Below are 16,699 nucleotides of genomic sequence, written 5' to 3'. Positions count from 1 at the left end.
GGAACGGACCCCGTCTGAAGCCCCCTGGTAACCGTGGAACGGACCCCATCTGAAGCCCCCTGATAACCATGGAACGGACCCCATCTGAAGCCCCCTGGTAACCGTGGAGCGGACCCCGTCTGAAGCCCCCTGGTAACCGTGGAACGGACCCCATCTGAAGCCCCCTGGTAACCGTGGAGCAGACCCCGTCTGAAGCCCCCTGGTAACCATGGAACGGACCCCCCTGAAGCCCCCTGGTAACCATGGAACGGACCCCACTGAAGCCCCCTGGTAACCGTGGAACGGACCCCGTCTGAAGCCCCCTGGTAACCGTGGAACGGACCCCGTCTGAAGCCCCCTGGTAACCGTGGAGCAAACCCCGTCTGAAGCCCCCTGGTAACCGTGGAGCAGACCCCGTCTGAAGCCCCCTGGTAACCGTGGAACGGACCCCGTCTGAAGCCCCCTGGTAACCGTGGAGCGGACCCCGTCTGAAGCCCCCCTGGTAACCGTGGAGCGGACCCCGTCTGAAGCCCCCCTGGTAACTGTGGAACGGACCCCGTCTGAAGCCCCCTGGTAACCGTGGAACGGACCGGAAGCCCCCTGGTAACTGTGGAACGGACCCCGTCTGAAGCCCCCTGGTAACCGTGGAACGGACCCCATCTGAAGCCCCCTGATAACCATGGAACGGACCCCATCTGAAGCCCCCTGGTAACCGTGGAGCGGACCCCGTCTGAAGCCCCCCTGGTAACTGTGGAACGGACCCCGTCTGAAGCCCCCCTGGTAACTGTGGAGCGGACCCCGTCTGAAGCCCCCCTGGTAACTGTGGAACGGACCCCGTCTGAAGCCCCCCTGGTAACCGTGGAACGGACCCCACTGAAGCCCCCCTGGTAACCATGGAACGGACCCCGTCTGAAGCCCCCCTGGTAACCATGGAACGGACCCCACTGAAGCCCCCCTGGTAACCGTGGAACGGACCCCGTCTGAAGCCCCCTGGTAACCGTGGAACGGACCCCGTCTGAAGCCCCCTGGTAACCGTGGAGCAGACCCCGTCTGAAGCCCCCTGGTAACCGTGGAGCAGACCCCCTGAAGCCCCCTGGTAACCGTGGAACGGACGGAAGCCCCCTGGTAACCTGGAGCGGACCCCGTCTGAAGCCCCCTGGTAACCGTGGAGCGGACCCCGTCTGAAGCCCCCTGGTAACTGTGGAACGGACCCCGTCTGAAGCCCCCTGGTAACCGTGGAACGGACCGCACTGAAGCCCCCCTGGTAACTGTGGAACGGACCCCGTCTGAAGCCCCCCTGGTAACCGTGGAACGGACCCCATCTGAAGCCCCCTGATAACCATGGAACGGACCCCATCTGAAGCCCCCTGGTAACCGTGGAGCGGACCCCGTCTGACGCCCCCTGGTAACCGTGGAACGGACCCCATCTGAAGCCCCCTGGTAACCGTGGAGCAGACCCCGTCTGAAGCCCCCTGGTAACCATGGAACGGACCCCACTGAAGCCCCCTGGTAACCGTGGAACGGACCCCGTCTGAAGCCCCCCTGGTAACCGTGGAACGGACCCCGTCTGAAGCCCCCCCGGTAACCGTGGAGCAGACCCCGTCTGAAGCCCCCCTGGTAACCGTGGAGCAGACCCCGTCTGAAGCCCCCCTGGTAACCGTGGAGCAGACCCCGTCTGAAGCCCCCCTGGTAACCGTGGAACGGACCCCGTCTGAAGCCCCCCTGGTAACCGTGGAACGGACCCCGTCTGAAGCCCCCCTGGTAACCGTGGAACGGACCCCGTCTGAAGCCCCCCTGGTAACCGTGGAACGGATCCCGTCTGAAGCTGACCTGCCCACAGCAATTCACTCTTTCCCCAATTGACTCTAGCTGAGGAGGCCTCCTCATACACATTTAAAGCATTTGAGAGAATGTTCACATCCTCAACCCCTATAATATTAACTGTCAGGTCATCTGGAAACGCAGACAGTGCTATCGTGGGACCCTTCATTAGCCTCGGCACAGAGGAACCAGTAAGCCTCGCCCTTAAAAACAAAGCATTGATTCCATTGCCCGACACCCTTTGGACAGGGAGCAACTCAAACCAGTAAACAGGAAACTCATCCAAGATTTTTTTTAAATAATTTTAAAAAACATCCCCAAACCCAAAGGCTTTCATTGTTTTGAACAAGTACTGGTGGTCCACGTGGTCAAAAACCTTCTCCTGATCCAAAGAAAGTAAATCCACACATCAGACAGTTTACAAAATGTCTCAAACGTCTTTTATTAGAAACAGGTTATCAACAATAGAGTAACTGTCAGGTAAACAGTAAGACTGGGCCTTTTGGACCAACAGCCACAGATATTCTTTCAACCTGTTTGAGAGACATTTAGATATGTTTTTGTATTCTGCACACAGCAATGCAACAGGTCGCCAATTTTTTAGAAGAGACAAATTCCCATTTTTTGGCAACAATGAATGCACAGCACGTTGACAGGATACAGGAAGAGAACCCTCATGAAAATATTCACACACCACTTCATAAAAATTCCCCCCAATAGACCCCCAAAACTCAGATGGTAAACCATCGATGCCAGAGGCTCAGCCTGATGAAAGCTGCATAACTGCTGTGGACAGCTCCTTTAGAGTAATGTCAGAGTCCAAAGCAGCTCCCTGCTCAGGTCCCAATTGACAAAGTCCATGTAACAACTGTTTTCAGCTCACAGAGAGTCACAATCCTCCGCCTTATAGAGGGCAGAGTAGAAATCCACGGCATGTTGACGCATTTCACTGTCATCCGTGGTCACCTTCCCATCAGGGGGACGAAGGCAATACACTCTGTACCCTCATTAGGAGCATAAACATTTATTTATTTTAAACACAAAATCTGTCACGAGCATCATCGTGAAAATGATCGAACCAAGGTGCAGTGTGGTGAGTGTACATTCTTTATTTTTTAAATGTCGCCAACAAAACAATAAACAACAAAAACTAACGTGAAGCTCCGTAAGGCTATACATGCATTAAACGAAGACAACAACCCACAAATGAGAAAAGGAAAAAAGGCTGCCTAAGTATGATTCCCAATCAGAGACAACGATAGACAGCTGTCCCTGATTGAGAATCATACCCGGCCAAAAACAAAGAACCAGAAAGCATAGACTTTCCCACCCGAGTTACACCCTGACCAAACAAACATAGAGAATAAAAGGATCTCTACGGTCAGGGCGTAACAAAAAAATCATAACATCCACCTTGACCAATTAAACCCGACCCTTGACAATCTTTGTTGTAGATACCACAGCCACCGCTAAGCCTGAGGAAAACTAAATTGCCACCCCAGCACTGAAATGTGTACCATGACTGAGTAAATGCTGTCCCTCCCACCACATACCTTAGTCAACCTCATTAGCCTCATCACTATGTGTCTCCTGTAGAAAAACTACATGAAGCCTTTTCTGTTTTATTACTTCTAATACCCAAGCCCTCTTTTTCCTGTCCCTTTCCCCATTAATATTGAGAGAACCTACCCTTAGTACCTCCATGTTGAAAGGAAAAGCAGAAAACACCACAGAGAAACCCGACAAAGAGAAAAAAAACACACCCTATGAGGCATGAGCATCATCAGTTTTAATTTTCTCTTAACCTTACCACGTTTCCCACTACCTTTTGCTGCCATGACAGCAGTAAGACATTTCCTCAAGGGAAAAAGCTCACAAACTCATCAACATAAAAAAGAAAATGGCCAATTTCACAGATTGGAACCCATTTATCTCCTCTAGATTATCATATCAAGAGAGATATCCATATCCTTCTCCTGATCCTCCTCAACTGCAGCCACATCCCTCTCAACACTCCCCACTTGCACCCCATCACTCGTACCAGGCATCTTCTCTACTACCTGGGAGACTAGCTCCACATGAACCCCCTCCTGTACCGCATCACTCGTACTGGGCATCTCCTCACGAGTCTGAAAAATGGCTCCCCAGATCTGTCTTTACCTCCTACAACAATGTGTTTCTGCTGCGTAACAGATGCATAACATCCGGGTGTTTGAAACGACATAACCTGTTTCAAAGCTGGGTGTTTGCAACCCAATGGGACAATCTTAATTGAACTTGCAAACTTCCCAAACCTCTGTAACTCGCGCTCCAATAGCTCATTGGGAATAAATGGTGGTACATTGGAAATCGTTATCCTTGTTGACAGAGAAAATAGCGGCATAACCATGCTCAACCATCCGATCAACAAGACACTCTTCTTTAAGAAGTACGCCATGCTCAACCATCCGATCAACCAGACACTCTTCTTTAAGAAATACGCCATGCTCAACCATATAATCAACCAGACACTCTTCTTTAAGAAGTACGCCATGCTCAACCATACGATCAACCAGACACTCTTCTTTAAGAAGTACGCCATGCTCAACCATACGATCAACCAGACACTCTTCTTTAAGAAATACGCCATGCTCAACCATATAATCAACCAGACACTCTTCTTTAAGAAGTACGCCATGCTCAACCATACGATCAACCAGACACTCTTCTTTAAGAAATACGCCATGCTCAACCATCCGATCAACCAGACACTCTTCTTTAAGAAATACGCCATGCTCAACCATATAATCAACCAGACACTCTTCTTTAAGAAGTACGCCATGCTCAACCATACGATCAACCAGACACTCTTCTTTAAGAAATACGCCATGCTCAACCATCCGATCAACCGGACACTCTCCTTTAAGAAGTACGCCATGCTCAACCATACGATCAACCAGACACTCTTCTTTAAGAAGTACGCCATGCTCAACCATACGATCAACCAGACACTCTTCTTTAAGAAATACGCCATGCTCAACCATACGATCAACCAGACACTCTTCTTTAAGAAATACCTCCACCGCTTTATTCATCCGGGATGCATAAGCAACATTCTAATAGCCTACCTTCTCTCCTACGGCGACCAGAAACACCTCCACCGTGACAGTAGCTTCAGTAACACACCTAAAGCCGTGCCGAAGTGACAGGGACAGCATCCCCATTTTGGCTGCCATCCCCGCCAAAGCCAGGGCAATTTCGACAAGAGAATTCTACCACAACAAATAAATAATCACCTTAATCATGTATAGCAAAATGAAAACCACCAAGAAAAGGAAAACAGGAAGGAAAACACAGGAGATCAAACTCCAGACAACACTCGCATACGCTCATACAATTCCCAGCATGCACCAAACACTCCCAGCATAGAGAGAGAGAGAGAGAGAGAGAGAGAGAGAGAGAGAGAGAGAGAGAGAGAGAGAGAGGGAGTTGTGGAGAGAAGGGGTAGAGAGAGAGAAGGAGTTGTCGAGAGAAGGGGTAGAGAGAGAGAGGGAGTTGTCGAGAGAAGGGGTAGAGTGAGAGAAGGAGTTGTCGAGAGAAGGGGTAGAGAGAGAGAGAGGGAGTTGTCGAGAGAAGGGGTAGAGAGAGAGAGAGGGAGGGAGTTGTCGAGAGAAGGGGTAGAGAGAGAGAGGGAGTTGTCGAGAGAAGGGGTAGAGAGAGAGAGGGAGTTGTCGAGAGAAGGGGTAGAGAGAGAGAGATGGAGTTGTCGAGAGAAGGGGGAGAGAGAGAGGGAGTTGTCGAGAGAAGGGGTAGAGAGAGAGAAAGGGAGTTGTCGAGACAAGGGGTAGAGAGAGAGAGAGGGAGTTGTCGAGAGAAGGGGTAGAGAGAGAGAAAGGGAGTTGTCGAGAGAAGGGGTAGAGAGAGAGAGAGAGAGAGAGAGAGGAGAAATCAAAAGATGGCGCGAACAAGAGGAACAAAAGAACAGGCCCTCATCCTTCGCTCCTCACATCTTGTCTCTGCCCGCTTCTCTCTCTAAAATAAGCCAACAGGCCTCAGATGGGCGTCCATCCACACAGAGCCTCCACAGTATTGATTAATGGAGCCGTCTTGTGCCTCAAATGCATGACTTGTATTTGTTATTTTAGATCTGTCCTCTCCTCCTCTCTCTGACTATGAGATACTGTGTGATCTCTACACCAGATGTTTCAGTGCTTTAACTGCAGTTTTAGTGCGCTGGTCCAACGCTGTTTATCATGCAGTAATTGGTAGACAGAGGCTGCTGTGTGTGCTGATTAATACTGATAGGGGTTCAGTGTACAGCCCCGTGATGGAGTGCTTCATATGTAGATAAGATCTGATCCCAGATCAGGTGTTGACTGTCATTCTCTGGTATGCTTGTGTGCCTACCCCACCAGTAGACGACATGTCAGGAACTAAATAACTAAATAATAAAACACTTGGGAGTCCTCTTAATTGAGGAAAAGCAACCTGCCACCGTTTAACTCTGACCCCTGTGCTTCCTACCTTTTCCTCGATCCTGCTCTTCCTCCCTCTCTGCCTCTTGTCTCTGGCTCTCTCGACTGATGCAATCCCAATTTAGTATTCCTCTCCGGGTTCACTTTGTATCCTTCCAAAATGTTCTGGGGATTCTATTCTATTTCCCTTGATTGAGTTTGTTTGGTTTGTTTATTGTGTATGCTCCGGGAAAAGGAATAACGTCCTGGAGCGGAGAGAGACAGAAAGGGAGTAAGGGAGAGAGATAGAGAGAGCGATAGGGAGAGAGATAGAAAGGGAGTAAGGGAGAGAGATAGAGAGAGCGATAGGGAGAGAGATAGAAAGGGAGTAAGGGAGAGAGATAGAGAGAGCGATAGGGAGAGAGATAGAGAGAGAGATAGGGAGAGAGATAGAGAGAGAGATAGAGAGAGATAGGGAGAGAGATAGAGAGAGCGATAGGGAGAGAGATAGAGAGAGCGATAGGGAGAGAGATAGAGAGAGAGATAGGGAGAGAGATAGAGAGAGCGATAGGGAGAGAGATAGAAAGGGAGTAAGGGAGAGAGATAGAGAGAGCGATAGGGAGAGAGATAGAAAGGGAGTAAGGGAGAGAGATAGAGAGAGCGATAGGGAGAGAGATAGAAAGGGAGTAAGGGAGAGAGATAGAGAGAGCGATAGGGAGAGAGATAGAGAGAGCGATAGGGAGAGAGATAGAGAGAGCGATAGGGAGAGAGATAGAAAGGGAGTAAGGGAGAGAGATAGAGAGAGCGATAGGGAGAGAGATAGAGAGAGCGATAGGGAGAGAGATAGAGAGAGCGATAGGGAGAGAGATAGAGAGAGCGATAGGGAGAGAGATAGAGAGAGCGATAGGGAGAGAGATAGAGAGAGCGATAGGGAGAGAGATAGAGAGAGCGATAGGGAGAGAGATAGAGAGAGAGACAAAGGGAGAGGGAAGGAGAGAGAGACAAAGGGAGAGGGAAGGAGAGAGAGACAAAGGGAGAGGGAAGGAGAGAGAGACAAAGGGAGAGGGGAAGAGAGAGAGAGAGACAAGGGAGAGGGAAGGGGAGAGAGACAAAGAGAGAGGGAAGGAGAGAGAGACAAAGGGAGAGGGAAGGAGAGAGAGACAAAGAGAGAGACAAAGGGAGAGGGAAGGAGAGAGAGACAAAGGGAGAGGGAAGGAGAGAGAGACAAAGGGAGAGGGAAGGAGAGAGAGACAAAGGGAGAGGGAAGGAGAGAGAGACAAAGGGAGAGGGAAGGAGAGAGAGACAAAGGGAGAGGGAAGGAGAGAGAGACAAAGGGAGAGGGAAGGAGAGAGACAAAGGGAGAGGGAAGGAGAGAGACAAAGGGAGAGGGAAGGAGAGAGAGACAAAGGGAGAGGAAGGAGAGAGACAAAGGGAGAGGGAAGGAGAGAGACAAAGGGAGAGGGAAGGAGAGAGAGACAAAGGGAGAGAGAAGGAGAGACAGACAGAGAGAGAATAACCATTATTTCACCTGTCGGTGGCAGAAACAGGGACAGGAAGGTATCCCAGGAGAGCATGGAATAGAGGAGTCTTTGTCTGTGTGTGTCTTGTGTGCACCGTTTTACATTTTCTATAATATATGCCACTCAACAGAGGCTGTTATCCAGAGAGACTTACAGTGCAGTGAGTGCATACTGAGTGCATATAGTTCTAGTTCATGTATGTGATCCCTGAGGGAATTGAACCGACTACCTTTGGAAAGAGTGGGGTTTCAAAAGGTTCCATTCCTGCTCTGTCGAACCTCTAGAGTGTGTGTGTGTGTGTGTGTGGGGGGGGGGGTGTCCCCACAATAGTTAAACACGTCCACACACTATATGCGCCACTCAACAGAGGCTATTATCCAGACAAACTTACAGTGCAGTGAGTGCATATGTCTCTAGTTCATGTTTATGAATAGTAAACAAACATTTGACCAACTGTGGACATTTTGTTGGTCCCCACAAGGTCAAATGCTGTCTCTGGGGGGTTTAGGGTTAAGGTTAGAATTAGTCTTATGGTTATAATTACGTTAAGGGTTATTGTTAGGAGCTCGGGTTAGTTTTAGGGTTACGGTTAGGAGCTAGAGTTAGATTTAGGGTTAGGGTTAAGATTAGGTTCCCCGTTCCGCTAGCGGAACCCCTCGCCAACAGCCAATGAAATTGCAGGGCGCCAAATTCAATCAACAGAAATTTCTTAATTCAAATTTCTCAAACATACAAGTATTAGACACCATTTTAAAGATAAAATTCTCCTTAATCCAACCACAGTGTCCGATTTCAAAAAAGCTTTTTGGCGAAAGCAGAACATATCATTATGTTAGATCAGCAACTAGTCACAGAAAGCATACAGTGATTTTCCAACCAAAGAGAGGAGTCATAAAAAGCAGAAATAGAGGTAAAATTCATCACTAACCTTTGATATTCTTCATCAGATTACACTCCCGGGACAACATGTTACACAATACATGTATGTTTTGTTCGATCAATTTCATGTTAATATCCAAAAACCTCAGTTTACATTTGGCTTTGCCTACAAAACATCCCGTGAATTTGCACAGAGCCACATATATTTACAGAAATACTCATAATAAACATTGATAAAAGATACAAGTGTTATTCACAGATTTAAAGATATACTTCTCCTTAATGCAATCGCCTTGTCAGATTTCAAAAAACCTTTACGGAAAAAGCAAACCATGCAATAATCTGAGAACGGAGCTCAGAGACCAACACAACCCAAAAATATATCCGCCATGTTGGAGTCAACATAAGTCAGAAATAGCATTATAAATATTCACTTACCTTTGATGATCTTTATCAGAATGCACTCCCAGGAATCCCAGTTCCACAATAAATGTTTGATTTGTTCCATAAAGTCCATCATTTATGTCCAAATAACTACTTTTGGTTTGCGCGTTCAGTACACAATCTAAACTCACAACGCGCGGGCAGGTCCAGGCAAATGTTCAGACGAAAAGTCTTATTACAGTTCATAGAAAATGTCAAATGAAGTATAGAATCAATCTTTAGGATGTTTTTCACATAAATCTTCAATAATGTTCCAACCGGAGAATTCCTTTGTCTTCAGAAATGCAATGGAACGCAAGCTACCTCTCATGTGAATGCGCGTGACCAGTTCGTGGCACCCTGCCAGACCTCTGACTCAATCCCCTCTCATTCCCCCCTCCTTTATAGTAGAAGCATCAAACAAGTTTCTGAAGACTGTTGACATCTAGTGGAAGCCGTAGGAAGTGCAAAATGACCCCATAGACACTGTGTATTCGATAGGCCAGGAGTTAAAAAACTACAAACCTCAGATTTCCTACTTCCTGGTTGTATTTCTCTCAAGTTTTTGCCTGCCATATGAGTTCTGTTATACTCACAGACATCATTCAAAAAAGTTTTAGAAACTTCAGAGTGTTTCCTGTCCAAATATACTAATGATATTCATATATTAGCAACTGGGACTGAGTAGCAGGCAATTTACTCTGGGCACGCTTTTCATTCAAACGTGAAAATGCTGCCCCCTAGCCATAAGAAGTATTAAGGTTAGGGTAAGGTTAAGAGTGCAAGTTGGGGTTAGGTTTATGAAAAATAGGATTTTGAATGGGACTGAATTGTATGTCCCTACAAGGTTAGCTGTACAAGAGTGTGTGTGTGTGTTAGTTAGTTAGTCACACACTCACACACTCACACACACTTAAAACACAAAGTTTAGAATCACACATTCTCACACTTAAAACACTAAGTTTAGACTCACTTACTCACACATAAAACACTAAGTTTAGACTCATTCACTCACACATAAAACACTACGTTTAAACTCATTCACTCACACATAAAACACTAAGTTTAGACTCATTCACTCACACATAAAACACTATGTTTAGACTCACACACTTAAAGCACTAAGTTTAGACTTAGTGGTTGTGGTTATGAAAGGGGCCACAGAGGAGAGGACACACATACACTGGTGTACACACACACACCCACACCCACACACACACACACACACACACACACACTTAAAACACTAAGTTTATACTCACACACTGACACACTGACACACACGTTCAACACCTCCATTGGTTTAGACACTCACACACTGCGACACACACTTCATTTGACACACACGTACCCATACACACACCCATCAAGGTCACCGACTTGTCAGTGGTACACATCGGCCGCAGAGCAAGACTGGTTCCCCTATGTCTTCCCTCTGCAGCTTCACAGATTACTTATCTTCCTCACTCTGCGCTCCACTCCACCACTCTGTGTGCGTGTGCGTGCGTGTTCAATCTCACTCCAAAGTTCCTATCAGCAATAGACATTCTCTTTGCCAGTCCTACAGTCACTTTATCACTATTAGAGACTATAACAATTATATTGTAGCAGTGACACTGGGAGGGGGAAGTTGAATTTAACACCATAGAAGGTGTAGCAGTGTGTGTAGGTGGTAAGATAGTGTGTAAGCGGTACAGGGAAGCAGGTTGGTGAGTTGAAGATAAGGTGTTCTCTGTTCTTTCACCGTCTGTTTCGGAGATGTCTTTGCCTCTGGATCCATTGTGCTTTCCTGTTGCAGAGTGTTCTCCCTGCTTCGTTCCTCGGGTTCTTTTGCTGTTAGAGGGAGAAACAGACGCATGGATGCACAAATGTTCACACATACGCAGACAGAGACCCTCAGGGAGTGGCAGAAGTCCACTGTATAAACAGATACCTCCGTATGCGTGTTCAGACTCCTTGGGGAGTCACAGGGGGGTTGGGATAACTAGGTCTCTCTGTGTAAGTATGCATGCAGGCACGTACAGTATGTGTAAAACGTGTAATCGGATCTTACGCCTTGATCACACCAATAGCGTCATTGTGCAAAATGGTACGCGGCATCATCTGGATATTCAACATTCACCTTCTGCTACCATTTCTGTCAAGTCGTCTACTCTTACAGTTTGACGCATACGTTCGGTATGCACCGCACTGAACGCCCTGCATCTGCCACCTGCAGTCGACAACCTACTTCAAGGTTAAATATCAAGGTTACATTTCCAACATCATTCCAGTATGTTGCATAAAGCTGCCTCCTATTTATACTTCAGTGGAGGGGAATTCACTTTGGAAATTGAGATGAATGCTACCCATTAGCCACAAGACAAATCCCGTTTTTCTACAGTACCACACCAGCACTACCAGAGCCAACCCAGTAGGTTACTCACTCAGCAATATAGTGCTGTCTCCAGCGTTCCTGCCACAATAGTGTTTCTGCATTCTGCCAGATCGGTGTGATATCCCCCTTTTTGGCCAAAGGCATTCTCAGAGCTGAAGTCATCTGCCATCTGCCACCCAAACTGTAATTTAATTGCACTTAACTTTTTTATGAAGCACAAGTTTAACATAGAAAGCTTATTAAATCAGTGTGATATTTAATTTCATACCAGTCGAGGATTCGCTGGCCTTCGATTCGCTCGACTATGCATCCCATAGACACTCTCTCCACACACACACCCACACACACACACACACACTCATATAGGGGCTTAGACGCCAGCATACATGAGACATGAAGAACTGGTATGAGCTGGTTTTGAGGTTTGTCTATGGCAGGGATGTTTCTATGGGTCTGTGTATTACTGTGTGTCTATTTCAGAATCTATTTCTATCTCCTGTCCTTGAGGGCCGCTTTGTGTAACTGTTTTCATCCTAATTACCTTCTAATAACAGACTACTTTTTCATTCGACCTGGGCGACCAGGACTGTGAAATCGTTTGCTTATTAATGAGACAAATCAATCTCATCAGGATCATTAATTCCAGTCTTTTGAATTCCGTTCCCTCCGTCCTGGCGCTCATACAATCTGACGGGAGATGGCTAGAGGAGGAGGAGGAGGAGGAGGAGAAGGTGGTGGTGTGTGTCAGTGTTGTTGTTTAGCATCCTGCCAGCCGCTGACTATGACTTTTAGCGCATAATTAGACAGTGACTCAGGCATCACACACAGGACAGAGAGAGAGGGGGAGAGAGAGAGCGAGAGAGAAAGACAGAGAGAGAGGACAAGGGAGGATGAAAGGGGTGGCAGAGGGAGAGAGAGAGAGAGAGAGAGAGAGAGAGAGAGAGAGAGAGAGAGAGAGAGAGAGAGAGAGAGAGAGAGAGAGAGAGAGAGAGAGAGAGAGAGAGAGAGAGAGAGAGAGAGAGAGAGAGAGAGAGAGAGAGAGAGAGAGTAAAATAGCCTCCAGGAACTTAATGAGGTATGCCCCGCTGAGTGGAGAAAGGGCTGTTAATCACTTCCACAGCAGTTCAGACTGACACACACATGCTCATCGAAACACGCTGCTTACACACACACACACACACACACACACACACACACACACACACACACACACACACACACACACACACACACACACACTCTCTCTCTCTCTCTCTCTCTCTCTCTTTCTCATGCTCACACACACACACACTCTCTCACACCACATACACACATACACACTCACACACACACAAACTCACCACTCTCATAAGCTCATTATGTAAAAGCCAGTGAAAGTTTGTCTCTGTGTGTCTATCTGGGGCAGAAGGGCTTTTCATGCTGTGTTAGGATTACTCTGCACAGCACCTCTCTGACATGACTGACTCTGGATGCATCCCAAATTGTGCCCTATTCCCTACATAGTGCACTACTTTTCACCAGGGCCCTTAGGGCTCTGGTCAAAAGTAGTGCACTATGCAGGGAATAGGGAGACATTTGGAATGCACCTCTGTCCAATACACAGTAGGGATGTGTTCTGTCTCCGATACCATAGTGTATTATTACAGAAGCATGTTTTATTACAACGAGAGTCGGATGTATAGTTAACAGTAATGTAGGTAGATGTCCATCGTCTATTGAAAATATTTGATTGATTAAGGATGAACATGTGCTCTTGTGTGTCTGATGCTAATTACTGTATTATTACAGCTACAGTTGGGTTCTGAACTGGTATGAATGTTTTCTTGATTTCTAATACAATGGGAGGCAGGGTTGGGCTTAATTTAATTCAATTCAACCTGTGAATTTAAATTTAAATTTGAATTTAAATTGGACACACCCCACCGAAAGCAGAATTTAAATTCTGTTTGAATGAAAGGAAGTCAAATTTAATTCAAGGCTGTCACGCCCTGGTCAAAGTATTTTGTGTTTGTCTTCCATTCTGGAGTGTTTGGTTTGAAATGCATGGGTTTTGTGACTGGTGTTTTTATAACATGTTAGTGAAGTATGGGGTGTTCTAGACAAGTCTATATTATCTTAGAATATTTCAAGCATATGTTTAACATAGTACTGGTTACCATACAAGATGTCAAAATTAACATTGTATAGTGTTGTGTTCTTATTGTTTGTCTCTGAAATTGGGTTGGTTACCATGTTTTTAATGAAACAAATGACGATACATGAAATAACTTATAAATACAAAAACAACAAACGGAATGTGAAAAAACCTATACAGCCTGTCTGGTGAACACTAACACAGAGACAGGAACAATCACCCACGAAATACAAAGTGATTGAAACCCAGGCTACCTAAATACGGTTCCCAATCAGAGACAACGAATATCACCTGACTCTGATTGAGAACCGCCTCAGGCAGCCAAGCCTATGCAACACCTCTACTCAGCCGCAATCCCAATAACTACTGAAATACAACATAAACCCATGTCCTGGCCTGACCAACTAATTAACTAAAACACAAAATATAAAGTTTAGGCGTTTACCCCAGTGCGGACTCCCTGTTTCAAAACCATAGGGAGGGTCCGGGTGGGCTTTGTCCATGGTAGTGTTTGTAATTGATTCGTGTTTCCTCCTTTGTTTATTAAACATGGATCCAATCGCCGCCAACCATTTTAATAGTCCTCACCCAGAACCCCACTGAACTGAGAGCAGCTCGGGACTGAGGGGCAGCTCGGGACTGAGGGGCAGCTGGGACTGAAATTCGGGACTGAGGGGAAGCTCGGGACTGAGGGGCAGCTGACTGAGGGGTATTTCGGGACTGAGGGGAAGCTCGGGTTGAGGGGAAGCTTGGGACTGAAGCTCGGGACTGAGGGGCAGCCCGGAACTGAGAGGAAGCCCAGTACTGAGAGGAAGCCCAGTACTGAGATGAAGCCCAGTACTGAGATGAAGCTCAGGCAGGTATTATCCGGTAGATCCTGGCTGGCTGGAGGATCTGGAAGATTTGGTTGACTGGCAGATCTGAAGAGACTTTGAATAGCGGATCTGGAAGAGTCTCTTTCGACAAACAGATCTGGAAAGTCTGGCTGACTAGCAGATCTGGAAGAGTCTGGCTGACTGGCAGATCTTAAGTTTTGACTGGCAGATCTGGAAGTATGGTAATCAGTACTATGATTGGAAGAGTCTGGTTGACTGGCAGATCTGGAAGATAATTGACTGGCAGATCTGGAAGAGTCTGGCTGACTGGCAGATCTGGAAGAGTCTGGCTGACTGGCAGATCTGGAAGAGTCTAACATGGCAGATCTGGAAGAGTCTGGTCACAATCCTGGCAGACACGGCTCTTGCTCCATGCCAAACGGTTCTGGCTGCTCCATGCAGATTGACAGGAACAATCTGCAGACTGACAGTTCTGGCTTCTCCATGCAGAATCAGCTCCAGCACCTTGCAGACTGGCGGACTGAGCAGCTCCTTGCAGACTGGCAGCTCCTTGCAGACTGGCAGGCTTTGCAGACTGGCAGCCAGACTGGCAGCTCCATGCAGACTGGCAGCTCCATGCAGACTGGCAGCTTCTTGCAGGACAGATCCTTGCAGACTGGCACTGCAGACTGGCAGCTCCATGCAGACTGGCAGCTCCATGCAGACTGGCAGCTCCATGCAGACTGGCAGCTCTGGCTGCTCCATGCAGACTGACAGCTCTGGCTGCTCCATGCAGACTGGCAGCTCAGGCTGCTCTGAACAGGCAGGAGGCTGGCAGTGCTGTAGAGGAGGAAGGCTCTAGAAGCGCTGAACAGGCGGGAGATGGACAGCGCAGGAGAATCAGCCCCGACAGCGCAGGAGAGGCGAGGCGCACTGTAGGCCTGATGCGTGGTGCTGGCACTGGGATTATCAAGCACGCCAGGAAGGTGCGGGGAGACCGGAGGACTGGGGTGTGGACTCCCTGTGCTTAGACCGGGTGCAGGCGCACTGGAGCTCTTGAGCACCGAGCCTGCCCAACCTTACAGGGTGAATACGGTGTCTGCCAGTGCAGCGAGGTGAATAGCCCGCACTGGGCTATGTAGGCAAACCGGAGACACCGAGCGCGTGGTGCGGCCGGGCCCAAGGAGACGCACTGGGGACCAGATGCGTAGAGCCGGCTTCATGGCATTTGGCCGACGTCAATCTAGCTCCGGCCGATACGCGGAGCTGAAATATACCGCACCGGGCTATGCACCCGCACTGGGGACACCGTGCGCACCACTGCATAACACGGTGCCTGCCTGGTCTCTCTAGCCCCCGGTAAGCACAGGGAGTTTGCGCAGGTCTCCTACCTGGCGACCATACTCCCTGTAAGCCCCCCAAGAAATTTTTGGGGCTGCCCGCGCTTCCATCCACGTTGCCGTGCTGCCTCCTCATACCAGCCTCCGCTTTAGCCGGGCTAATTCCTCCTTGGGGCGGCGATATTCACCAGGCTGAGCCCAGGGTCCTTTTCCGTCCAGTTCTTCCTCCCATGTATTCTCCAAGTGGTGCAGGTTCTCCCACTGAAGCTGCTTCAAGAGCCAGTCCTGTGGCTCCTGCCTGTTAACACGCTGCTCGGTCCAGTCCTGAGGTGGGTGATTCTGTAACCAGGCTTCGTTTGTCGAAAGAGAGTCGGACCGAAATGCAGCGTGTTGGTTACCATGTTTTTAATGAAACAAATGACGATACATGAAATAACTTATAAATACAGAAACAACAAACGGAATGAAAAAACCTATACAGCCTGTCTGGTGAACACTAACACAGAGACAGGAACAATCACCCCTACAAAGTGAAACCCTCGCCTCTCGGTTCCCAATCAGAGACAAGTCTCACCTGCCTGATTGAGCACTTCAGGCAGAGCCTATCCTCCCCTACTCAGCCGCAATCCCAATAACTACAAAACCTGCCTGTACGAGCAACCTAAAGCATGTCCAGTCTGCATGGAGCAGCCAGTAACTAAAACACAAAATACTAAGACCATGTGAGCATGCACATCCATTTGAATGCCAGTCATTTGAATGGATTGAATAAGAATTATCTGCATGGAGCTTCCAGTCAAATGATGCTGCCAGTCTGCAAGGATCTGTCAGTCTGCAAGTCTGCTTCCTATGGGGTGTGGTTAATTCAAATTCTGCTTCCTGTGTGGTGTCATCAATTCAAATTCTGCTTCCTATGGGGTGTGGTTAATTCAAATTCAATTCAAATTCTACAATTGAAATTGATTCAAAGAACAATAT

General features: G+C 47.8%; 1 protein-coding gene across 1 annotated transcript in view; it reads left to right on the top strand.

The window, feature by feature from the left end:
- LOC135539032 (alpha-1,6-mannosylglycoprotein 6-beta-N-acetylglucosaminyltransferase B-like) overlaps positions 1-16,699 on the top strand; it is a 174,336-nt gene that overhangs the window by 75,128 nt on the left and 82,509 nt on the right. The gene's annotated exons all lie outside the window — the stretch shown is intronic.

Source organism: Oncorhynchus masou, chromosome 5, assembly GCF_036934945.1.
Source record: "Oncorhynchus masou masou isolate Uvic2021 chromosome 5, UVic_Omas_1.1, whole genome shotgun sequence".
Lineage (NCBI taxonomy): Eukaryota > Metazoa > Chordata > Actinopteri > Salmoniformes > Salmonidae > Oncorhynchus > Oncorhynchus masou.
Note: the sequence above shows the minus strand (reverse complement) of the source record. Positions and strands in the feature narration are given on the sequence as shown.